This window comes from Primulina eburnea, chromosome 3 (assembly GCF_022965805.1).
Source record: "Primulina eburnea isolate SZY01 chromosome 3, ASM2296580v1, whole genome shotgun sequence".
Lineage (NCBI taxonomy): Eukaryota > Viridiplantae > Streptophyta > Magnoliopsida > Lamiales > Gesneriaceae > Primulina > Primulina eburnea.
In genome coordinates, this window is record NC_133103.1 from 37915328 (window position 1) to 37942120 (window position 26793).

Sequence of the window (26793 nt, forward strand, 5' to 3'; positions counted from 1 at the left end):
TAGTAGCTCTTGATAATACAAGACAATAGACTACTAAGTCTTTGAACAAAACAATATATCAATTACAGTATCGAAAGACTTACTCCATCTAATGGTCCATTAGAATACACTTGACTTATAAAGTCTTAACACCATGTATTTCAAACTTCTGATAAGGTTGGTGGTGGCCATTTTCAATAAATAACTCAACAGAGGTACGAAAATAAGAAATTAACCAATTATCGTTCCAATCAATACCATAACTCGGGAAACTGGTTTCGGACTAACTCAGTGCTTTGAACGGTGGTGGTGGTGGTGTTTTGCTTCCCTCTCGGTGAGTGGAAAGGCGGTGGTGTTGGTGGTTCGAAGCCAACGGCGGTGAGTGGAACGGCGTGGTGTTAGGGTTAATTTTGAAAGAAAGTGTGGAAGGATATAATGAGCTCGTCTGTGAAGGATATATGATATAAATATTGAATCAGAGACGGTTTCTAAAAAAACGTTGCTAATAGCAACGGTTTTAAAAATCTGTCGCTAATAGCGACATTTTTTATAACACCGTCGCTGATTAAATCGGCGACGGTTTAAAAACAACCGTGACTGGAAATGTGCTTACATGAAAAAATTGATGTGTGAGGGCAGTGTCTCTCGTGCATATGCGCGACACCGATGCGCGCATATGCGTGAGGTAGGCAGAGGACCTCGCGCATATGCGCGAGGAGGCCAGTAGCTACGATGCGAGAACAGACGCACTCGTGCATATGCGCTGAAGTGTGCGCGCATATGCGCGAAAAAAACCGTCGCTATTAGCGACGGCTTTTTGAAAAAACCGTCGCTGATTAAACCAGCGACGGTTTGTAGCGACAAACCGTCGCTAAATGTTCAGTATAGTTTAGTTTCCTTTGTTAATCTGCGCGGTTCATCTTATTACTTCAGCATGAACTTATTTTTCTTATTTTTTTACTTCGTCAACATTGATATGCGGAAGTAAAATATAATAAAAAAATATAGTGAAGCCCGTGTTTTTAAACATCCGAAGTAAAATATATTATTTTACTTCGCTTGTGTTATTATTGAAGTTATTGGTAATGTATTACTTCGTAATTTATTATTGCCGAAGTAAAGCCTGCCGAAGTAAAATACGATTTTTCTACTAGTGTTTGCTGTTATATGTGTCTTTGTAGATGAAAATTTTGATCCATCGCACAGCATGAAGATCGAAGGTTTTTGGGTGGCTTTTCTTTCATGTTCTAACAACTACTCATGTTTTACTGTGTGCTGTGCAAGGGGCTGCGGTTCTTGTGAGTTTAGGGACTGAATGTGAGGACAAGATGTTGTATGGAGGATTAGAAATCATGCTGGGGGCTGTAGGTTGTCGGATCGGGAGGATAATGCAATGGGGGTGGCTCGGTTCTTGAGATAACAGCGTGCAAGGGTATTCCACCAACGCAGGGACATAGATGAGCCTTAGATCTGACCCTGGTGGGTCTGAGACAAGGCTTGGAAGGGATTGGCAAGAGCTGGAACCGCCTGAGTTGGTGGTTCGCACGCGGGAAGAAGATAGGCTCGGATGTGTGGACTTTGGGTTCTAGTGCTCGTTGCTGTCGTGTGGGATGCATGGGGCTGGTTGCGTGAGTTTTGTAGGTCCCTTAGGGTCTGGTCTAGGTCCTAGATGGCTGGGCTCGTGACTGATGTGAGCTGGTGCGAGCCTAGGGGTGCTAGAATTCGAGTGGTGCAAGGAAGGGTTAGAGATAGGAATAGCTGAATCTGTCCAGCAGATTTGAGGCCCATTCAGAAAGGTTTATGGGCCAAGTCTTGATGGTTTTAGGGCCTTTTAGGTGTTTACTAGGTGGGGTAAAAAGTTGGGAGAAATTTGATTAAGTTTCGGTTTGATTCGAGTTAAAACCGGGACCTCGGTCCAAATTTTAAAACAATTCGGTTATGTTATGAAATGAGATCGAGTTTATGTCTAGGAATGCTTATAAATATGTCTTGGGATATTTTTAGGAGTACGGTAAGCTTCGGATCAAAATAACGAGTTTTGGATTTATCCGAAATTTAATCGTCGCACGAAACGTTAATTAAAGGATTAATGGAAACGTCTAGATTAAACTTAATAAAAATTATGGGAAATTATATTTAAGCTCAAATAATTATTAGAAGTCTAAGTTTTTAATTTGGGAATTTTATGCTAAGGTTTGGTTTAATTCGGGATTAAAACGCATTAATAGGTTATATTTAAAGATTAATTTAAAAGTCATAGATTTAAGCCAAATAAAAATATGAGAAAGTTCATGTAGGCTTAAATAATTATTTAGGACATGTTAGAGTCAATGGAATTAAGAAAATATCAAAGAAGTGAAATTTTACGTCTACGGGTGAAACAATAATTTTTGGGTTTACAGGGGAAAAATAGTCATTTTGCACACGGGGTGAGATTTTGGTTCTGGCAGCGCCCTGAGCACAAATTCATGATATTTTAAATGTTCATGCATCACGTTTATGATTTTTCCGCAATTATGATAAATACGGTGCATGCTTGGTATAAATGAAAAATTATGTATATGCATGCTTTTATTAAGTGATGATGAATATGATGACACGTTTTGAAAGAAGTGATTTAGTTGTGACTAACACGATGACACGATGACATGTAAGGCCCGAGCTCAGTGGGCGGGTAATTCCGTCGCTGATGACCCTCGCCGACGGGTACCGCGGTTACACGTAGATGGATCAATCGACTGACATGATGACATGATGATACGAAAGTCACAGCTAATGATCGGAATTCAAATTAAGATTTTAACACGTATATGCTGATATGATGATACATGCTATTACCCCATGTTTTGACAGGTCACGATTACGCATACGATATGATAACATTGTAATAGCCGAGCCTGATGTACGGTACGGTTTAAGTTTTCATAAGTTTATTGACTACTTGGTCAAGTTTAAGTAAAGTTTGCATGTTAAGAGTTTCGATTTATGATTTTAGTATGGTTGGGTATAGATGATGTGTAGTGCTATTGTAGCGGCATTACAATTAAATTCATGATAAATTGTATATTGATCTGAATGAGATGAGGCCTTTTCCATTAGAAATATATGACATAAGGCTATAACTTTCTTATTTTGAGTTTTGTTCAAATCATTGTGGAAGATAAGCCAAAAGTGCCCCGAAGCGTGTCGTGCGTTTCGTCGTTCCTCCAGTGACACATGTTGGGAGAATGGGCATAATGTTTTACTCAGACCTCCAAATGATCTGAAATTTGGAGAGATTCAAGGAACGACATAGGGCTACAACTTTGTAGTTTACCACCTTTTCTAATTCGGAAGGGAAGAGACGTTTCTGAAGCGATCTTTAACGTGGCAGTGCGCAGAGTGGCGCCCGAGCGGTAATGTTTGGCCGCCCGAGCGCCACTTCTTCTAGAATTTTTGTTTCGGGCAGAATCATTGGCGCCCGAGCGGTAATTTTTGACCGCCCGAGCACCGGGCACAGTACCAAAAACGTGTTTTCGGATTTTAAGTGTTTATATGCAAGATTTGGTCTCATTTTTCCTCACTTCTACTCCTTTTCGTTTCTTCTTCTCTTGGGAGCTAAGGTTCCATTTTCTTTCTTTTCTTTCTTAGATTCAAGCTTCTTGTTGGATTATTGAAGAGAAAACAAGGTTATTTTGAGTTCAAGGAGCTAATGTAAGCTTGTGTCTTTGGTTATTTCTTGGTTTAAGGTATTGGGGATATATGGAGATGTTTGATTATGTTGGCTTTATGGAGTTTATGGTATGGTTTCATGATTATTGAGATGTTGATGGTGCAATTCATGGTTTATTGTTGTAGGCTTTGTACCAAGAATATAGATTCAAGTGTTCCAAGTGGTTGTAAGTGGAATTTCATTCCTTGTGCTCACATGATAATATATGTATTGTATTTCAATGGTTTTAATGTGCTATTCCCTTCAATTGATTCATGATTATGTATTGATTCACTTGTTATATATATTGGAGGCATTTTATGTCTCAATTGTGTTAAAGGGAATACAAGAGATTAGAGTCTTCAAAGTGTTTGATAAAATGTCAAAGAGAGAATTCAAATGATTTATGGATTGATAGATACATAGTCAGAGATTGCATGCAATTAGTTGATCAACGACCATAGGCTTATATCCCTCAGAGTTATCGATTTATATCGATGGGATATAGGTAAGAGACAGAGATACTATATAGATGTCAATCCATACCAGAGAAAAGAGAAATATCATCGTTATTATTATTTATGCTATGATATTCATATTTCAGAGTTGATGGTATTTAATGTTTTCAAAGTCATGATTTTCAGAGTATGCTATGTATCCATTGCTATGTAAGAGTTCCACTTGTTGAGTTTTATACTCATTTAAGTTATTTCATGTGATGCAGGTAAGAGCGACGGGCCGGGACGTTGATTGTGGGCCGGAGTCATGTGCATACCAAAGATGGAAGGAAGAAGATATTTTGATGGCGTTTTGGACATGATCATAAAAATGATATTTTGTATTTTGGTTTTTATCATTTCATTGATCATGTATTTACATTTCTTTGTAAGGATTTTTATGTCAAGAACTTTTTATCCTTCCTTCTTCAAGAAAATTTTAATTTCCGCTGTTATTTTATAAAATAGGTCAGAGGTGTCACATTTAGTGGTATCAGAGCACCTTTTTTCGGACCAATGCATATGACTTCGTCTGCTTTCAACTGTCCGGGTATGTCTTCTTCTACATCTATTCATTGTTATCTATTGATTTGTTTTGTGTGAGCACATTGTAGAGTATGCCTCCTATGAGGAAAGCCGTAGAGGGTGAGGATAGTTCTTCCTCTAGAGTTGTCGATGAGTTCGGCAAGTTGTTGAAAGAGCAAGCCAATGTCCATAGTGAGCAGATCCAACAGTTGCTACGTATGCAAAGTACAGGTCAAGGTAGAGGACATGGTAGAGGCCAAGTGGCTCAGGCAGTGGGAACCGATGGGATCTTTACTGCTTTCAAGAGGATGGATCCGCCAGAATTTGCAGGTAGCACTGATCCTTTGGTAGCTGTAGAGTGGATCAAAGCTCTTGAGGCGATTTTCGATCATCTCAACTACGAAGACAAAGACAGAATCAGTTGTGCAGTGTTCATGTTGGTCAAGGCTGCACGCATTTGGTGGAATGATACCAAGGTTAGTGTGGACGTTCCAGCATTAAAGTGGCAAGAGTTTACTGATCTTTTCTACGACAAGTACTTCCCAGATGCACTTCGAGCTAGGAAGGTGACTGAGTTTCTAGAACTTCGTCAAGGAGGTATGAATGTCGATGAGTATATTCTGAAGTTCGAGGAGGGCTGTCTGTTTGCCCCATACATTGCCTCCAACAACAAAGACAAGGGTGCTCATTTCATTAGAGGCCTTCGAGCAGAGATCAGAAGAAACATTGATATGTCCAAAGCTGTGACATTCAAGGATATTGTAGCTAAGGCCTTGTTGACCGAACAAGATGAGAAAGACATTGCCAGGGAAAGACAGGCTAGGCAGTAGGCCATTGCTCAGAGAGGCCAGGGTTCGAATCAAAGAGGAAGGGATCGTTTCAAGGGGAAAGGCAAGCTAGAGCCAAGTCCTAAACCACCGACAATTTCATCTGATCCTGAGAAGCCATTGTGTCCCAAGTGCAGTAGACATCATCGGGGAGTGTGCAGATTTGGTACTTACACTTGTTATAGATGTGGCACTGCAGGCCACATTGCCAAAGATTGTCCTAGAGGAACAAGTAAAGAGAAGGTTCAGGGTCACATCTTTACCATGACAAAGGAAGGTATAAACCATGATTCTTCTGTGATCTCTAGCACTATTTCAGAGTAGCTACGACATTGATTGATACAGCTGCTACTCATTCTTTTATGTCTGAACTATTTCTGAGATCTTTGGGTATAGTTCCTTATGTTATTCCCCTCCAGTTCAATGTTGTATTGCCTTCGGGGGATGTGTTGTGCCCGACATCTATTGTGTATGCGTGCTCTGTTCAAATTGATGAGCGAGTGGTTTATGCTGAGTTGATTGTTATCCCGATGGTTGCGTTTGATATTATACTTGGCATGGATTGGCTATCAACTTATCGTGCAGTGATTGATTGCGTTGCTAAGACGGTGACATTTGCAGATTATGGCAATAGGGAAGGTATGCTCGCCAGTGCAGGTACTTCGCTGGTCCTTCCTTTTATTTCGTGTCTTGAGGCTGCGAAGTTGTTGTTTAGAGGATGTGATGGGTTTTTGGCTTCTATTGTTGATTTGGATAAAATTGTGAAGTTGAATATTGATGATATTGATGTTGTGAGAGAGTTCTCTGATATTTTTGAGGATGATGTGCCGGGTTTACCGTCGGACAGAGATGTGGAGTTTGTGATTGACCTAGTTCCAGGTATGGTTCCTATTTCCAAGGCTCCGTACAGAATGGTCCCTACAGAGATGAAAGAGTTAAAGACGCAGTTGCAGTATCTTTTGGATAAAGGTTTCATTCGACCGAGTTCTTCGCCTTGGGGAGCTCCGGTTCTTTTCGTCAAGAAGAAAGATGGGTCTTTGCGGCTGTGTATTGATTACAGAGAGCTCAACAAAGTGACTATCAAGAATAAGTATCCGTTGCCACGGATAGATGACTTGTTTGATCAGCTGCAAGGGGCTACAGTGTTTTCAAAGATTGATCTGCGATCTGGCTATTATCAGTTGAAGGTTAGGGAGTCTGATATCCCTAAGACAGCGTTCCGGACCAGGTACGGTAATTATGAATTTCTTGTGATGTCGTTTGGTCTGACCAATGCTCCTTCAGACTTCATGGATCTTATGAACCGTGTGTTCAAGCCATATTTGGACAGCTTTGTCATTGTTTTCATCGATGACATTTTGATTTATTCCAAGACCAGAGAGCTTCATGCAGAGCACCTCCGAGTTGTTCTTCAGTTGTTGAGAGAGAAGAGGTTGTATGCTAAGTTGAAGAAATGTGAGTTCTGGTTGGAGCAGATTTCTTTCTTAGGCCATGTCGTTTCGAAGGATGGTATAGCTGTTGATCCAGTGAAAATCGAGGCTATTCAGAAGTGGCCTATTCCTACCACTGTATCAGAGGTACACATTTTTCTTGTTTTGGCGGGTTACTATCGTCGTTTCATTTCAGATTTTTCCAAGATTGCCCGGCCATTAACCAATCTGACGAGGAAGACTATGAAGTTTGAGTGCTCCAATGAATGTCAAAGTGGATTCCAGGAGTTGAAAGATAAGTTGACTACAACTCCGGTACTTGCATTGCCCAGTGGTTCAGAGGATTTTGTTGTTTACACCGATGCGTCGAAGAAGGGTCTTGGTGCAGTGCTGATGCAACGTGGAAAGGTCATAGCCTATGCTTCTCGCCAGTTGAAGGACTACGAGAAGAATTATCCGACGCATGATTTGGAGCTGGCGGCTGTGGTTTCGCCCTGAAAATCTGGAGACATTGTTTGTATGGCGAAAAGTGTGAAATTTTTACGGACCACAAGAGTTTGAAGTATTTGTTCTCTCAGAAGGAGCTCAATATGCGATAGAGACGGTGGTTAGAGCTTGTTAAAGATTATGATGTGACGATCAGTTACCACCTAGGGAAAGCGAATGTTGTAGCGGATGCTTTGAGCCGTAAGTCGAGTTCTTCTTTGAGTACTGTGATTCAGAAGCCATTGTTGTTAGAATTATAGCGAGAGGAGATAGCTTTGGTGATTCCTGGAACAATTGCTCGTTTGTCAGCGTTTGTCATTCGGGCTACATTGACGGACAGGATCCGTAGAGAGCAGGTCAATGATTTACAGTTGATAGAGTTGAGAGCCAGAGCAGAGGAGAGAGGTATTTCAGAGTTTGGATTGAATGGAGATGGTTTGGTGACTTTTAGAGGCCGTATTTGTATTCCTGTTGGTGATGATATTCGGCGAGACATCTTGACAGAGGCACATACCACGCCATATTCGATACATCCAGGTGGTACCAAGATGTATCAGGATCTTCGTAGACTCTATTGGTGGTCAGGTATGAAGAAAGATATTGCCATGTTTATTTCTCAGTGCCTAACTTGTCAGCAGGTGAAGATCGAGCATCAGAGACCTGCTGGGACATTGTTGTCATTGCCGATTCCTCAATGGAAATGGGAGCATATTACGATGGACTTCGTGACTGGTCTTCCCAAAATGCAGAAAGGTTTTAATTCTATTTGGGTTATCGTTGATCGGTTGACCAAGTCAGCGCATTTTCTTCCAGTCAAGACGACGTATTCCATGAACCAGTATGCCGAAGAGTACATAGCAGAGATTGTTAGACTTCATGGTGTTCCTATGTCGATCGTGTCTGATGGTGACCCTAGATTTACTTCAGAGTTTTGGAAGAGTTTGCACAGAGCTATGGGTTCACGGTTATCATTTAGTACAGCATATCACCCCCAGAGTGACGGTCAATCAGAGAGAGTTATTCAGATTTTAGAGGATATGCTCAGAGCTTGTACTATCGATTATTCAGGTAGTTGGGATTCCAAATTGCCTCTTGTTGAGTTCACGTACAATAATAGCTACCAAGCAACGATTGGCATGGCACCGTATGAAGCACTTTATGGCAGGAAGTGTAGATCTCCCTTGTATTGGGATGAGATTGGTGAGAGGAAGATGTTGGTCCAGAGTTGGTCCAACAGACATCTGATGTTGTCGCTGTTATTCGAGAGAGGATGAAGACAACGCAGTCTAGAAAGAAGAGTTATGATGATGTGCGTCGTAGGCCGTTGCAGTTTGAGGTTGGCGATCATGTGTTCTTGAAGATAGCACCTCTCAAGGGTGTGATGAGGTTTGGCAAGAAGGGAAAGTTGAGTCCGAGATTTATTGGCCCATTTGAAATCTTGGATAGAGTTGGTGATCGAGCTTATAGGTTAGCCCTACCGCCAGATCTTGACAGAGTTCATAATTTTTTTCATGTTTCGATGCTCAGGAAGTATATTGCGAATCCTTCCCATGTTCTTCGTCACGAGCCATTGGATTTGACGCCGAATTTGACGTATCAAGAGATTCCAGTCCAGATTCTGGATCGCAGAGTTAGAGTGTTGATAAACAAAGAGATCGGCATTGTTAAAGTCCTTTGGAGGAATTATTTGATTGAGGAAGCCACGTGGGAACCAGAGGATGAGATGAGAGAGAAGTATCCCGAGTTGTTTGCGTAGTGACGTCAATTTCGGGGACGAAATTCCTCTAAGGAGGGGAGATTGTAATAGCCGAGCCTGGTATACGGTACGGTTTAAGTTTTCATAAGTTTATTGACTACTTGGTCAAGTTTAAGTATAGTTTGGATGTTAAGAGTTTCGATTTATGATTTTAGTATTGTTGGGTATAGATGATGTGTAGTGCTATTGTAGCGGCGTTACAATTAAAATCATGATAAATTGTATATTGATCCAAATGAGATGAGGCCTTTTCCATTAGAAATATATGACATAAGGCTATAACTTTCTTATTTTGAGTTTTGTTCAAATCATTGTGGAAGATAAGCCAAAAGTGCCCCGAAGCGTGTCGTGCGTTTCGTCGTTCCTCCAGTGACACATGTTGGGAGAATGGGCATATCGTTTTACGTAGACCTCCAAATGATCTGAAATTTGGAGAGATTCAAGGAAAGACATAGGGCTACAACTTTGTAGTTTACCACCTTTTCTAATTCGGAAGGGAAGAGACGTTTCTGAAGCGATCTTTAACGTGGCAGTCCGCAGAGTGGCGCCCGAGCGGTAATGTTTGGCCGCCCGAGCGCCACTACTTCTAGAATTTTTGTTTCGGGCAGAATCATTGGCGCCCGAGCGGTAATTTTTGACCGCCCGAGCGCCAGTACCAAAAACGTGTTTTCGGATTTTAAGTGTTTATATGCAAGATTTGGTCTCATTTTTCCTCACTTCTACTCCTTTTCGTTTCTTCTTCTCTTGGGAGCTAAGGTTCCATTTTCTTTCTTTTCTTTCTTAGATTCAAGCTTCTTGTTGGATTATTGAAGAGAAAACAAGGTTATTTTGAGTTCAAGGAGCTAATGTAAGCTTGTGTCTTTGGTTATTTCTTGGTTTAAGGTATTGGGGATATATGGAGATGTTTGATTATGTTGGCTTTATGGAGTTTATGGTATGGTTTCATGATTATTGAGATGTTGATGGTGCAATTCATGGTTTATTGTTGTAGGCTTTGTACCAAGAGTATAGATTCAAGTGTTCCAAGTGGTTGTAAGTGGAATTTCATTCCTTGTGCTCACATGATAATATATGTATTGTATTTCAATGGTTTTAATGTGCTATTCCCTTCAATTGATTCATGATTATGTATTGATTCACTTGTTATATATATTGGAGGCATTTTATGTCTCAATTGTGTTAAAGGGAATACAAGAGATTAGAGTCTTCAAAGTGTTTGATAAAATGTCAAAGAGAGAATTCAAATGATTTATGGATTGATAGATACATAGTCAGAGATTGCATGCAATTAGTTGATCAACGACCATAGGCTTATATCCCTCAGAGTTATCGATTTATATCGATGGGATATAGGTAAGAGACAGAGATACTATATAGATGTCAATCCATACGAGAGAAAAGAGAAATACCATCGTTATTATTATTCATGCTATGATATTCATATTTCAGAGTTGATGGTATTTAATGTTTTCAAAGTCATGATTTTCAGAGTATGCTATGTATCCATTGCTATGTAAGAGTTCCACTTGTTGAGTTTTATACTCATTTAAGTTATTTCATGTGATGCAGGTAAGAGCGACGGGCCGGGACGTTGATTGTGGGCCGGAGTCATGTGCATACCAAAGGTGGAAGGAAGAAGATATTTTGATGGCGTTTTGGACATGATCATAAAAATGATATTTTGTATTTTGGTTTTTATCATTTCATTGATCATGTATTTACATTTCTTTGTAAGGATTTTTATGTCAAGAACTTTTTATCCTTCCTTCTTCAAGAAAATTTTAATTTCCGCTGTTATTTTATAAAATGGGTCAGAGGTGTCACATTTAGTGGTATCAGAGCACCTTTCTTCGGACCAATGCATATGACTTCGTCTGCTTTCAACTGTCCGGGTATGTCTTCTTCTACATCTATTCATTGTTATCTATTGATTTGTTTTGTGTGAGCACATTGTAGAGTATGCCTCCTAAGAGGAAAGCCGTAGAGGGTGAGGATAGTTCTTCCTCTAGAGTTGTTGATGAGTTCGGCAAGTTGTTGAAAGAGCAAGCCAATGTCCATAGTGAGCAGATCCAACAGTTGCTACATATGCAAAGTACAGGTCAAGGTAGAGGACATGGTAGAGGCCAAGTGGCTCAGGCAGTGGGAACCGATGGGATCTTTACTGCTTTCAAGAGGATGGATCCGCCAGAATTTGCAGGTAGCACTGATCCTTTGGTAGCTGTAGAGTGGATCAAAGCTCTTGAGGCGATTTTCGATCATCTCAACTACGAAGACAAAGACAGAATCAGTTGTGCAGTGTTCATGTTGGTCAAGGCTGCACGCATTTGGTGGAATGATACCAAGGTTAGTGTGGACGTTCCAGCATTGAAGTGGCAAGAGTTTACTGATCTTTTCTACGACAAGTACTTCCCAGATGCACTTCGAGCTAGGAAGGTGACTGAGTTTCTAGAACTTCGTCAAGGAGGTATGAATGTCGATGAGTATATTCTGAAGTTCGAGGAGGGCTGTCTGTTTGCCCCATACATTGCCTCCAACAACAAAGACAAGGGTGCTCATTTCATAAGAGGCCTTCGAGCAGAGATCAGAAGGGACATTAATATGTCCAAAGCTGTGACATTCAAGGATATTGTAGCTAAGGCCTTGTTGGCCGAACAAGATGAGAAAGACATTGCCAGGGAAAGACAGGCTAGGCAGTAGGCCATTGCTCAGAGAGGCCAGGGTTCGAATCAAAGAGGAAGGGATCGTTTCAAGGGGAAAGGCAAGCTAGAGCCAAGTCCTAAACCACCGACAGTTCCATCTGATCCTGAGAATCCATTGTGTCCCAAGTGCAGTAGACGTCATCGGGGAGAGTGCAGATTTGGTACTTACACTTGTTATCGATGTGGCACTGTAGGCCACATTGCCAAAGATTGTCTTAGAGGAACAAGTAAAGAGAAGGTTCAGGGTCGCATCTTTACCATGACAAAGGAAGGTATAAACCATGATTCTTCTGTGATCTCTAGCACTATTTCAGAGTAGCTACGACATTGATTGATACAGGTGCTACTCATTCTTTTATGTCTGAACTATTTCTGATATCTTTGGGTATAGTTCCTTATGTTATTCCCCTCCAGTTCAATGTTGTATTGCCTTCGGGGGATGTGTTGTGCCCGACATCTATTGTGTATGCGTGCTCTGTTCAAATTGATGAGCGAGTGGTTTATGCTGAGTTGATTGTTATCCCGATGGTTGCGTTTGATATTATACTTGGCATGGATTGGCTATCAACTTATCGTGCAGTGATTGATTGCGTTGCTAAGACGGTGACATTTGCAGATTATGGCAATAGGGAAGGTATGCTCGCCAGTGCAGGTACTTCGCTGGTCCTTCCTTTTATTTCGTGTCTTGAGGCTGCGAAGTTGTTGTTTAGAGGATGTGATGGGTTTTTGGCTTCTATTGTTGATTTGGATAAAATTGTGAAGTTGAATATTGATGATATTGATGTTGTGAGAGAGTTCTCTGATGTTTTTGAGGATGATGTGCCGGGTTTACCGTCGGACAGAGATGTGGAGTTTGTGATTGACCTAGTTCCAGGTACGGTTCCTATTTCCAAGGCTACGTACAGAATGGTCCCTACAGAGATGAAATAGTTAAAGACGCAGTTGCAGTATCTTTTGGATAAAGGTTTCATTCGACCGAGTTCTTCGCCTTGGGGAGCTCCGGTTCTTTTCGTCAAGAAGAAAGATGGGTCTTTGCGGCTGTGTATTGATTACAGAGAGCTCAACAAAGTGACTATCAAGAATAAGTATCCGTTGCCACGGATAGATGACTTGTTTGATCAGCTGCAAGGGGCTACAGTGTTTTCAAAGATTGATCTGCGATCTGGCTATTATCAGTTGAAGGTTAGGGAGTCTGATATCCCTAAGACAGCGTTCCGGACCAGGTACGGTAATTATGAATTTCTTGTGATGTCGTTTGGTCTGACCAATGCTCCTTCAGACTTCATGGATCTTATGAACCGTGTGTTCAAGCCATATTTGGACAGTTTTTTCATTGTTTTCATCGATGACATTTTGATTTATTCCAAGACCAGAGAGCTTCATGCAAAGCACCTCCGAGTTGTTCTTCAGTTGTTGAGAGAGAAGAGGTTGTATGCTAAGTTGAAGAAATGTGAGTTCTGGTTGGAGCAGATTTCTTTCTTAGGCCATGTCGTTTCGAAGGATGGTATAGCTGTTGATCCAGTGAAAATCGAGGCTATTCAGAAGTGGCCTATTCCTACCACTGTATCAGAGGTACACAGTTTTCTTGGTTTGGCGGGTTACTATCGTCATTTCATTTCAGATTTTTCCAAGATTGCCCGGCCATTAACCAATCTGACGAGGAAGACTATGAAGTTTGAGTGCTCCAATGAATGTCAAAGTGGATTCCAGGAGTTGAAAGATAAGTTGACTACAACTCCGATACTTGTATTGCCCAGTGGTTCAGAGGATTTTGTTGTTTACACCGATGCGTCGAAGAAGGGTCTTGGTGCAGTGCTGATGCAACGTGGAAAGGTCATAGCCTATGCTTCTCGCCAGTTGAAGGACTACGAGAAGAATTATCCGACGCATGATTTGGAGCTGGCGGCTGTGGTTTTCGCCCTGAAAATCTGGAGACATTGTTTGTATGGCGAAAAGTGTGAAATTTTTACGGACCACAAGAGTTTGAAGTATTTGTTCTCTCAGAAGGAGCTCAATATGCGATAGAGACGGTGGTTAGAGCTTGTTAAAGATTATGATGTGACGATCAGTTACCACCTAGGGAAAGCGAATGTTGTAGCGGATGCTTTGAGCCGTAAGTCGAGTTCTTCTTTGAGTACTGTGATTCAGAAGCCATTGTTGTTAGAATTACAGCGAGAGGAGATAGCTTTGGTGATTCCTGGAACAATTGCTCGTTTGTCAGCGTTTGTCATTCGGGCTACATTGACGGACAGGATCCGTAGAGAGCAGGTCAATGATTTACAGTTGACAGAGTTGAGAGCCAGAGCAGAGGAGAGAGGTATTTCAGAGTTTGGATTGAATGGAGATGGTTTGGTGACTTTTAGAGGCCGTATTTGTATTCCTGTTGGTGATGATATTCGGCGAGACATCTTGACAGAGGCACATACCGCGCCATATTCGATACATCCAGGTGGTACCAAGATGTATCAGGATCTTCGTAGACTCTATTGGTGGCCAGGTATGAAGAAAGATATTGCCATGTTTATTTCTCAGTGCCTAACTTGTCAGCAGGTGAAGATCGAGCATCAGAGACCTGCTGGGACATTGTTGTCATTGCCGATTCCTCAATGGAAATGGGAGCATATTACGATGGACTTCGTGACTGGTCTTCCCAAAAGGCAGAAAGGTTTTAATTCCATTTGGGTTATCGTTGATCGGTTGACCAAGTCAGCGCATTTTCTTCCAGTCAAGACGACGTATTCCATGAACCAGTATGCCGAAGAGTACATAGCAGAGATTGTTAGACTTCATGGTGTTCCTATGTCGATCGTGTCTGATGGTGACCCTAGATTTACTTCAGAGTTTTGGAAGAGTTTGCACAGAGCTATGGGTTCACGGTTAGCATTTAGTACAACATATCACCCCCAGAGTGACGGTCAATCAGAGAGAGTTATTCAGATTTTAGAGGATATGCTCAGAGCTTGTACTATCGATTATTCAGGTAGTTGGGATTCCAAATTGCCTCTTGTTGAGTTCACGTACAATAATAGCTACCAAGCAACGATTGGCATGGCACCGTATGAAGCACTTTATGGCAGGAAGTGTAGATCTCCCTTGTATTGGGATGAGATTGGTGAGAGGAAGATGTTGGTCCAGAGTTGGTCCAACAGACATCTGATGTTGTCGCTGTTATTCGAGAGAGGATGAAGACAACGCAGTCTAGAAAGAAGAGTTATGATGATGTGCGTCGTAGGCCGTTGCAGTTTGAGGTTGGCGATCATGTGTTCTTGAAGATAGCACCTCTCAAGGGTGTGATGAGGTTTGGCAAGAAGGGAAAGTTGAGTCCGAGATTTATTGGCCCATTTGAAATCTTGGATAGAGTTGGTGATCGATCTTATAGGTTAGCCCTACCGCCATATCTTGACAGAGTTCATAATTTTTTTCATGTTTCGATGCTCAGGAAGTATATTGCGAATCCTTCCCATGTTCTTCGTCACGAGCCATTGGATTTGACGCCGAATTTGACGTATCAAGAGATTCCAGTCCAGATTCTGGATCGCAGAGTTAGAGTGTTGATAAACAAAGAGATCGGCATTGTTAAAGTCCTTTGGAGGAATTTTTGATTGAAGAAGCCACGTGGGAACCAGAGGATGAGATGAGAGAGAAGTATCCCGAGTTGTATGCGCAGTGACGTCAATTTCGGGGACGAAATTCCTCTAAGGAGGAGAGATTGTAATAGCCGAGCCTGGTGTACGGTACGGTTTAAGTTTTCATAAGTTTATTGACTACTTGGTCAAGTTTAAGTATAGTTTGGATGTTAAGAGTTTCGATTTATGATTTTAGTATGGTTGGGTATAGATGATGTGTAGTGCTATTGTAGCGGCGTTACAATTAAAATCATGATAAATTGTATATTGATCCAAATGAGATGAGGCCTTTTCCATTAGAAATATATGACATAAGGCTATAACTTTCTTATTTTGAGTTTTGTTCAAATCATTGTGGAAGATAAGCCAAAAGTGCCCCGAAGCGTGTCGTGCGTTTCGTCGTTCCTCCAGTGACACATGTTGGGAGAATGGGCATATCGTTTTACGTAGACCTCCAAATGATCTGAAATTTGGAGAGATTCAAGGAAAGACATAGGGCTACAACTTTGTAGTTTACCACCTTTTCTAATTCGGAAGGGAAGAGACGTTTCTGAAGCGATCTTTAACGTGGCAGTGCGCAGAGTGGCACCCGAGCGGTAATGTTTGGCCGCCCGAGCGCCACTACTTCTAGAATTTGTGTTTCGGGCAGAATCATTGGCGCCCGAGCGGTAATTTTTGACCGCCCGAGCGCCGGGCACAGTACCAAAAACGTGTTTTCGGATTTTAAGTGTTTATATGCAAGATTTGGTCTCATTTTTCCTCACTTCTACTCCTCCTTTTCGTTTCTTCTTCTCTTGGGAGCTAAGGTTCCATTTTCTTTCTTTTCTTTCTTAGATTTAAGCTTCTTGTTGGATTATTGAAGAGAAAACAAGGTTATTTTGAGTTCAAGGAGCTAATGTAAGCTTGTGTCTTTGGTTATTTCTTGGTTTAAGGTATTGGGGATATATGGAGATGTTTGATTATGTTGGCTTTATGGAGTTTATGGTATGGTTTCATGATTATTGAGATGTTGATGGTGCAATTCATGGTTTATTGTTGTAGGCTTTGTACCAAGAGTATAGATTCAAGTGTTCCAAGTGGTTGTAAGTGAAATTTCATTCCTTGTGCTCACATGATAATATATGTATTGTATTTCAATGGTTGTAATGTGCTATTCCCTTCAATTGATTCATGATTATGTATTGATTCACTTGTTATATATATTGGAGGCATTTTATGTCTCAATTGTGTTAAAGGGAATACAAGAGATTAGAGTCTTCAAAGTGTTTGATAAAATGTCAAAGAGAGAATTCAAATGATTTATGGATTGATAGATACATAGTCAGAGATTGCATGCAATTAGTTGATCAACGACCATAGGCTTATATCCCTCAGAGTTATCGATTTATATCGATGGGATATATGTAAGAGACAGAGATACTATATAGATGTCAATCCATACCAGAGAAAAGAGAAATACCATCGTTATTATTATTCATGCTATGATATTCATTTTCAGAGTTGATGGTATTTAATGTTTTCAAAGTCATGATTTTCAGAGTATGCTATGTATTCATTGCTATGTAAGAGTTCCACTTGCTGAGTTTTATACTCATTTCATTTATTTCATGTGATGCAGATAAGAGCAACGGGCCGGGACGTTGATTGTGGGCCGGAGTCATATGCATACCAAAGATGGAAGAAAGAAGATATTTTGATGGCGTTTTGGACATGATCATAAAATGATATTTTGTATTTTGGTTTTTATCATTTCATTGATCATGTATTTACATTTCTTTGTAAAGATTTTATGTCAAGAACTTTTTACCCTTCCTTCTTCAAGAAAATTTTAATTTCCGCTGTTATTTTATAAAATGGGTCAGAGGTGTCACAAACATGATGAGACATATTTTGACATGTTACGATTTTACACGATATGCTTATGTTCATGTTTTTAAGCTCATGAAATATATGTTCATTATGCTATTTTTCACTGCTGTGTGCTACGTATATGTACTTGTTATTACTGGTACAGGCGTGTTGAGTCTTTAGACTCACTAAGCGTGTGTGATGCAGGTGAGCTTCATGATGAGGAGACTTGAGGTGCCGAACTCTGAGTAGGCAGACTTGGTACGGTGACATGACCCGAGGACCACATGTTTTCCGCATTATGATTTATGAGATTGAGAGGAGATAATATTTTCATACATCTGTTCTTTCGAAAAGCGCGAGCTTTAAAAAAAAAATATTCCGCATTTTTTTTTAAAATTAGTAGACGTTTCAATTGTCATCTTCTTTGGCCATATCATATCAGGAACAATATGGTTTTTAGAGATCCCAAGAGAGTAGAGGCAATCACAGACTGGCCAAGGACAAGGAAATTGCATAAATTTGAAGATTCTCAGGATTAGAGTGCTATTATCGGAAATTCATCGAAGGTTATTCCTCGATAGAAATACCATTTGCAAAACTAACACAAAAACTATAAATTCAACTGGAACGAAGTGTGAAAGAAAAGTTTTGAAACAGTGTTAGTGCTTCCTGATGAAGGCAAATAATTTTTCATTTACAATGACGTGTCAAGGGAAGGTCTATAATATGTGTTCATGAAAGAAGGAAATGTAATTGCTTATGCGTCTAGAAAACTAATGTCACACGAGAAAAGTTATCTAACTCATGACCTTGAGTTAGCTGTAGTAGTTTTGCATTAAAAATTTGGAAGCATTAATTTTACGCTGCCAAGTGAAAAATATTCATAGATCTTCAAACACTCAATTATCTATTACTCAGAAAGAGCTAAACATGATACAGAAATTATGGATTGAACTCTTGAAGGATTACAATCTAACGATAAGCTACCATCCAGAAAAAAATAACAAGGTAGCTGATGCCTCAAGCCGTTAAAACATGGGAAATATGATCATATCCTCACCATCGGCACAAACATGTCTTCGAGAGACCGTTAAGTTAAGAAATAATCGAGATCCTACTTTAAAGAAACTTAAAATGTAATTAAAAATATAGAAGTCTCAATATCTCTAGATTGATGAAAAGGGAGCCTCGTGGATGAAAAGATGATTGTAAATACCACATGTTGAAAACTCTTGACAAAAAATAATGTTTGAAGCACATAAGTCGAAGCTTTCAATCCACTCTGGCAGTACAAAGATATATAGAGACTTGAAGAAAAAATTTTGGTGGAGTGGAATGAAAAAGAATGTACCAGGATTCGTATCTAGATATCAAGTATGTCAGAAAGTCAAAGGTGAACACCTACGACTTGGAGAACTTCTGCAACCTCTGGAAATTTCAGAATGGAAATTAGAGCATATTTCCATGAAGTTCATAGTTTGTTTCCAAAATCAAGATACAGTCATTACATAATATGGATAATTCTAGTTAGACTCACAAAATCTGCGTACTTTATACCCGTTCGTAACGACTATGTTAGGATCAGTTAGGGGGTAAATCGTTGACTTACAATAGCTCGATTCTTGAAATATTGAACACCGATGAATTAAATTGAGTTTGGTTTTCAAATCAAGCAGAAGAAACTCGAAATAATTTTTCGTAGAAATCGATTAAACATTTTGTAAAGTATTTAAAATATATGCATGTTGAATGAGTAAAAAATATTTTGGGTGAAGCATTTTATCAAACACTTGGTATGAAATATTTTTGTATTTGAAGAACACATAAAATGCTTCAATAATGTATCCTTAAAATAATAGAAATGATAAATAAATGGAATAAACAAATAGACACGAATTTTTTTATGGATATTCGGAGACTTCAAATGCTCCTATGTCACCCTTCTTCCACCTTTGAAAATATTTACTAGAAGACTTTGATTTATATAACTCTTTGTACAAACCCACTCCGAAAGGGCATCACCCAATTAGAACTCCTAGCACTCAAGATTGTAGGCAGCACCTCACAATCAACATATTGTTTAACGTCACATATGCAAAGACTACGAACACATTGTTTTACGTCTTTGTGTGAAGACTCACTCAACTAATATTTGAAGTTCAAATCTCTTGTTTATGTGTGAGTGATTATGTGTGATGAATTAATCCTCAGTTGACATCTCAAATGTATCCTCACACAAGGGCTTGTGCTCTCAACTAGCTGATTTCTTCATACTAAATGCCCATGCTTTGAATCCCTTTCAAAAGCTCTTGTTTGATATTCAAGATGTTGTGTTTATAGACTTCAACAGTGATATATACGTTAGATACAATAATATGACCGTTTGGAAAGTTTTTGTTTTGTTTCTGAAATTGCAACGGTCAAATTCGTCTTGTTGGACATTTCCCGAGTAGTCAACTCTGGTCAATTGGTGACATTTCTCGAGTAGTCAACTTTGGTTAACTGGTCTAGTCTAGTTCAGCTGGTCTGGTTCAGTTTCAGCTGGTTCAGTTTTAGTTGATCAGCAGCTGGTTCAGTTTAGCTGAGCAGCTGTTGGTTCGGTTCAGCTCAGTTTAGTTGGTCAGCTGCTGGTTCAGTTCATTTCAGTTAGTCAACAGCAGCTGGTTCAGTTCACCTGGTGTGCTGAAATCAGCCTAGCTGATTTCTGTTTGCACATAACAGTAGCTTCATTGTCATGTATCAACATCTTATGATTCGATTCAGACTTTGACTTCTGAAGACGATATTTAGATCATCGTCTTATCTTTCCAATGCGTACTGAATTTCTTCATTCCAATAATCGAGCTGAGCTGTAGTGCCCAAATTCAGTACACGTATAACCCATGTATTTATTTAATTATTAAATCATTTAATTAATTTTAAATGAGTTTTAGCCATGCATAATTTATGAAAATGCATTATTTTAAATTACCCATGTTTATTGTGATGCAAGTTAAAAAGCTTTTCGAGTTTCATGTTTCTGAGAAACCTTTCAACACGAAAAATGTAGAACATTTCGATACCATTGATTTGATATAAAATTTGAAATTTTTGGACGAAAATTGAGGGATTCATGACGTTTTTCGTGGGACTGCTCAAACTGCATTTTCAGAAAATTATGTATTGATATGTTCTCGAGATTTTGTTGTTGCAGGCTTCATTGGGGATCGACGGGTGATCGTTGCTGCGTATAGGTATATTGATAATAATGTTGGGATGGTCTTTGATGTTTTGTTTCACGTCGTTAGGCACATTAGAGATCGAGGAGTCGTAAAACTATTTTGTTGTATCAAAATTTAAGTTATGAGTTTATGGTGTTGCGTGGGGTGCGTTGTCCCTTGGAGATGTTTTGGACAATTGTGGAGTCGATTCAGTGCCATAGTGTCCTAGGATGGGTCTCGAGGCGTTGTTCATCATTTGTGTAATCGAATTCGAAGAGTATAAGCTTTTAAGTCGCGGAGTCCAGTTTACTCGGCGCCCGAGCGGTACCTTTCTGCCGCTCGAGCGCCATCCTTCCTGTTCGAATGTTTTTCCCCGTAACCTCGGCGCTCGAGCGGAAGTTTTTTACTGCCCGAGCGCGGACCCTGGCGCCCGAGCGGCATAGTTCCACCGCCCGAGCGCCACCCCTTCTGTCCAAATGATCTGTTCTTTCTTCTTTTCAAGTTCTAATAGTGAGTTCATGTTTTTTATGGTTAAGAAATGTTCACACGGCACCTTAGAGTTTGTTTCGGCGTTTGATGTCCTGGTTAGTAAGATTAAACCAGGTCAAGCCCCGAGCGATCTAGAATGTCATAAGCTATTTATGCACTTCGGTGGTGAGCTCGAGTAACTACGTCTAAGTTATGCAAGTTAAGTGTTGAAATTCATGTTAGTGCGCAGCAGCGGCCTCAAACGAAATCCAACGAATCCCTCAACGCCAAGGAAGTATGTTGACGTGCAAGAAAATATTTTATTTTGAGGTATGCTAAATGTCTTGTGACCAATTTATGAATGGGTTTGGAAGTCGGTGAACGTGGCCGAGGACCTCTCCACCCCGTTAAATTATGAACGGGTTAGATCGTGTTTGGAAAGCGTTAAATCATGAACGGGGACCAACCAGCCCGTTAAATCATGAACGAGGATCTCATGTATGTGGCAGTGGTTACGTCCCTGTCAGCCCAGTACTGTGGTTTGTCTGATCAGGCATTTATTATGTATGGGTCACTTGCTTTGAAACATGCCTCTACGCAAAATGAAGTCATGTATGTTTAAGTATGATCAAATATACAAGCATGTTTATGAAAGCTTTTAAGTTATGGCACGTCTATGTATGTATGCAAGTTCAAGCTCATTTCAAATCCAAGCATCAAGTATGTATGTTCTATTTTAAAGTTGCATGCGATTTTATTATATATTACTTGCTATTCTCAGTTTATACGTGTTGAGTCTTTAGACTCACTAGACTTGATCGATGCAGGTGAGGATGTCTATGATGAGACAGGAGGTGGGGACCAAGGAGCAGGCTTTGACTGAGCGGGAGGCTAGACCCGAGGACGGCGCACGCTGTTTTAATATTTTTTATGCAAGTTTAAAATACTCTGATTTTATTTTTGACGCGAGATGTTTTGAGCAAGCTTTTCTTTTAACAAGATCTTTATTGGTGAATGGATGATGTAGTGACGACCGTATTTATTTTATTTTCGTATTCAAGAAAATTTTTAATTTTTCCGCAAATTTTAAGTAGTACAAATACGGTTCGTTACAGTTGGTATCAGAGCGGTGTTCTTGTAAAGGGTTACGCCTACTGCCAGTTGTAAGAAGCTCATGAAGTCACACCTCAAGTCTGTAATTTTTAATGTTTCAAATTTATGTTATGTAGTAAGCATTAATTTCTGATTTCAGCATGTGCATATTTTAAAGTTATAGTACGTGCATCTTATGTCACTAATATCGTGTTCATGCATACTGGGTTTATGTGTTGGGTAATTGTTGGAACAGAATGCCTCCTAGACGTGTAGTTGACCGGGAAGCCAGGGAAGAGGACGGAGAGGCCCGAAATGAGGAGAGGGCCAATCCTCCACCTCCACCTCCACCTCCAGACATGCAGGCACATAAGATTGCATACATGACGCGGTTCTTCGCACAGTTTGTGGGGAACCAGGCTATAGCAGCGGGTGTGGGGACGAGACCCCAACCAGAAGCAGTGTATGAGATGTTCAGAAGAATGAGCCTAAAGGAGTTCTTGGGTACCACTGACCCGTTGGTAGCTGAAGGATGGATCAAGTCTATTGAGGTAATATTCGACTTTATGGAACTGACGGATGCAAATAAAGTCAGGTGCGCCACGTTCCTTCTGTCAGGGGACGCTGGACTATGGTGGGAGAGCGTATCGGTGACAGTGAATTTGCAGACTTTGTCATGGACAGAATTCAAGGAAGTGTTTTTCGCCAAGTACTTCACTGAGGAAGTACGCTCCTGCCTGACCAGGGAGTTTATGACACTGAGGCAGGGGGACAGCAGTATTGCAGAGTTTGTGAGGAGGTTTGAGAGGGGGTGTTACTTCGTACCCCTCATTTCGAATGATGCCCAGGCAAAGCTGAGGCATTTTATGGATGGTTTGCGGTCGATCTTGCGCCGTGATGTGAGGATAGCTGGCCCCATTTCTTATGCAGTCGCCGTATCTAGGGCTTTGGTGGCGGAACAAGACCAGCGGGACTTTGAGGCAGACAGACAGGGAAAGAGGCCCTATCAGGCTCCACCGCAACAGCCACAACATTAGAGGCCTCAGTTCAAGAAACCTTACCAGGGGCAACCAAGAAAGAAACCTTATCAGGGACCACCGAAGGACAAAGGTCCAGTTCAGCAGCAAGGGGCACCTCAGAAGCCCGGTAATTTTCCAGTGTGTCAGAAATTCAATCGCCAGCATCCCGGTCAGTGCTTATGGGGATCCGGGAAATGTTTTAAATGTGGAGCTACGGACCACATGTTGAATGAGTGCCCACAGTGGAAGCAGCCGAATCTGGGCAGAGTATTCGCCATGGATGCCCAGGAGGCGAATCCAGACACGACTTTGCTGACCGGTAAACTTTCCTACCAAAGTTCAGTATTATTTTGCCTTGCATGTGGATTTTATTTGGGATTATTAGTGTGCTAGTATTATTTTTGAATAACTTGGGATATTGAGCTCTTCTATGCTTAAGATTTATGTTAGTAATTTTGGGATATAAGTTAGTTGTTGTGCTAACGCGTCTCAGGGAATATTTTCATTAAGAGATTAGCCACAACGACACTGTTAGATTCAGGAGCCACTCAATCCTTTATCTTGGAGACTTTTGCTAATCATTTGGACATCAAGTCCATTGGCCTAGATATAAATTTTTCGGTGACAGTCCCATCCGGGGAAGAGCTGTTAGCAACTAGTGTGATCAGAGATATCGATCTGGAATCGTAGGGCCATCTAGTATATGCAGATTTGATTCTACTGCCGATGCCAGATTTTGACATTATTTTGGGAATGGATTGGCTGAAAAAGAACACGGTTATGATTGACTTCCAAAAGATCAGTATTGGTTAGGCCGCTGGGCATGGAACAGTTTCTATTTGAGCCAGATAGATTGAGAAGCTTCCCTCGCATGATTTCGTGCATGCAGGCAAGGAGGTTGATTTCCAAGGGGTGTCAGGCCTTCTTGGCCAGTATTATTTCAGCGCCTGATATGCCCACTCCATCTTTACCCGACGTGCCAGTAGTCAGTGAATTCTCAGATGTCTTCCCAGACGATGTTTCAGGTCTTCCACCCGAGAGAGAGGTGGAGTTTACTATTGATCTCATGCCAGGCACAGTGCCAATATCTAAGGCATCATACCGATTAGCTCCAGCTGAGATGTTAGAGCTCAAGCAGCAGATTCAGGAGCTTCTCGACAAGGGATTTATCCGCCCTAGTTTCTCACTGTGGGGCGCACCAGTGCTCTTTGTAAAGAAGAAGGATGAGAGTATGAGGCTGTGCATCGATTACCGAGAACTGAATAAGATAACGACAAAGAATAAGTACCCACTTCCTAGAATCGAAGACTTATTTGATCAGTTGCAGTGAGCCACAGTGTTCTCTAATATAGATCTTCGATCAGGGTATCACCAACTGAAGGTGAAGGATGCAGATGTTCACAAGACGGCCTTCAGAGCAAGGTATGGGCATTACGAGTTTTTAGTAATGCCATTTGGATTGACGAATGCTCCAGCAATATTCATGGATCTAATGAATCGAGTATTTCAGCCGTTCCTTGACCAGTTCGTCATAGTATTCATTGATGACATTCTTATTTACTCAAAGAGCCATGAGGAGCATAGCCAGCATTTGAGGACAATGTTGCAGGTTTTGCAGAGTCGCAAGTTATTTGCGAAGTTCAGTAAGTGCGAGTTTTGGTTGCAGAAAGTAGCGTTTTCGGGGCATATAGTGTCTAGCAGTGGCATTGAAGTGGATCCAGCAAAGGTAGCAGCCGTTAAGGAATGGGTCGAGCCAAAGAATGCATCAGAGATCCGCAGTTTTCTAGGTTTAGCCGGTTACTACTGTAAGTTCATTAGGAGATTTTCTTCCATAGCAGTGCCACTCACTTCACTGACCAAGAAGAATGCTAAATTCGTGTGGAGTGATGAATGTCAGAAGAGCTTCGATACTTTGAAGCAAACTCTTATTTCGGTGCCAGTGCTAGCCATGCCGACAGGGCAGGGTGAATTTGTGCTTTATACCGATGCATCTAAGCTTGGATTAGGCGCAGTGTTGATGTAGCAAGGTTGGTTTATAGCTTATGCTTCCAGGCAGTTGAAGGTGCATGAGAAGAACTACCCGACGCATGATTTAGAATTAGCCGCAGTCGTCTTTGCGTTTAAGATTTGGAGACACTACTTGTATGGCGAGAAGTGTCAGATTTTCACTGACCACAAAAGTTTGAAATATTTCTTCACGCAGAAGGAACTAAACATGAGGCAGATACGGTGGTTGGAACTGGTGAAGGACTATGATTGCGAGTTTAGCTACCATCCGGGAAAAGTTAATGTTGTGGCGGATGCCTTGAGCAGGAAAGTTGCAGTCATAGCTCAGTTATCAGTGCAAAGACCTCTTCAGTCTGAGATTCAGAGGTTTGGTTTGGAAGTCTATCGTGAGGGCAGAGCACCAAGGCTGTCTAATCTGACAGTCCAGTATTCCCTGCTAGACCGTATATGGACATGTCTGTCTTCAGATGAGCAATTACTGAAATAGAAACAGAAAGACGAAGCCAAGGGCAGTGTTCTTTACACAGTGGCAGATGAAATTGTGAGATACAGAGGCAGAATGTGGGTGTCTAGTGCTGATTCGATCAGACAGGATATTCTGTCAGAGGCGCATGCATCTCCTTATTCTATTCACCCAGGGGGTACCAAGATGTATAAGGACCTATAGATTCTGTATTGGTGGCCAGGGATGAAGAGAGACATTCACAGGTTTGTGTCTGAATGCCTCACTTGTCAGCAGGTGAAGGCAGAGCATCAGAGGCCAGCAGGAATGCTTAATCCACTCCCTATTCCAGAGTGGAAATGGGAGAATATCACTATGGACTTCGTCATTGGGTTGCCTAGATCAGTCAGAGCATTCAATGCTATTTGGGTCATAGTGGATCGGCTCACTAAGTCAGCGCACTTTTTGCCAGTGAAGACGACTTTCTCCATGACGCAGTATGCGGAGCTTTATATCAGGGAGATAGTCTGTTTACATGGGTTCCCAGTTTCGATTGTGTCCGACAGGGACCCAAAGTTTACGTCGTCCTTCTGGAAGAGCTTACATGCAGCCATGGGGGCAAAATTGTTGTTTAGTATAGCTTTTCACCCGCAGACAGATGGCCAGTCTGAGCGAGTGATTCAGATTTTGGAGGATTTATTAAGAGCCTGTATGATTGATTTTCAGGGCACTTGGTGGAGTTTACCTACAACAACAGCTTCCAATCATCTATAGGTATGGCTCCCTACGAGGCTTTGTATGGAAGAAAGTGCAGATCACTGGTCCTTTGGGATGAAGTCGGTGAGAGAGCAGATTTTGGTCCAGAGATAGTTCAGCAGCCAGTCGATGTAGTGGACAAGATTCGAGACAGAATGAAGACTGCCCAAAGTCGCCAGAAGAGCTACGCTGATAAGAGGAGGAGAGATCTCGAGTTTGCCGTTGGTGATCACGTTTTCGTCAAGATAGCACCTATGAAGGGTGTAATGAGATTTGGGAAGAGAGGCAAGCTGAGTCCGAGGTTTATTGGACCGTTCGAGATTTTGGACAGAGTTGGGACACTAGCTTATCGCGTTGCCCTTCCGCCGAATCTGGCCGGGGTACACGATGTGTTCCATGTCTCATTGCTAAGGAAGTATCTAGCTAACCCTTCGCATATTCT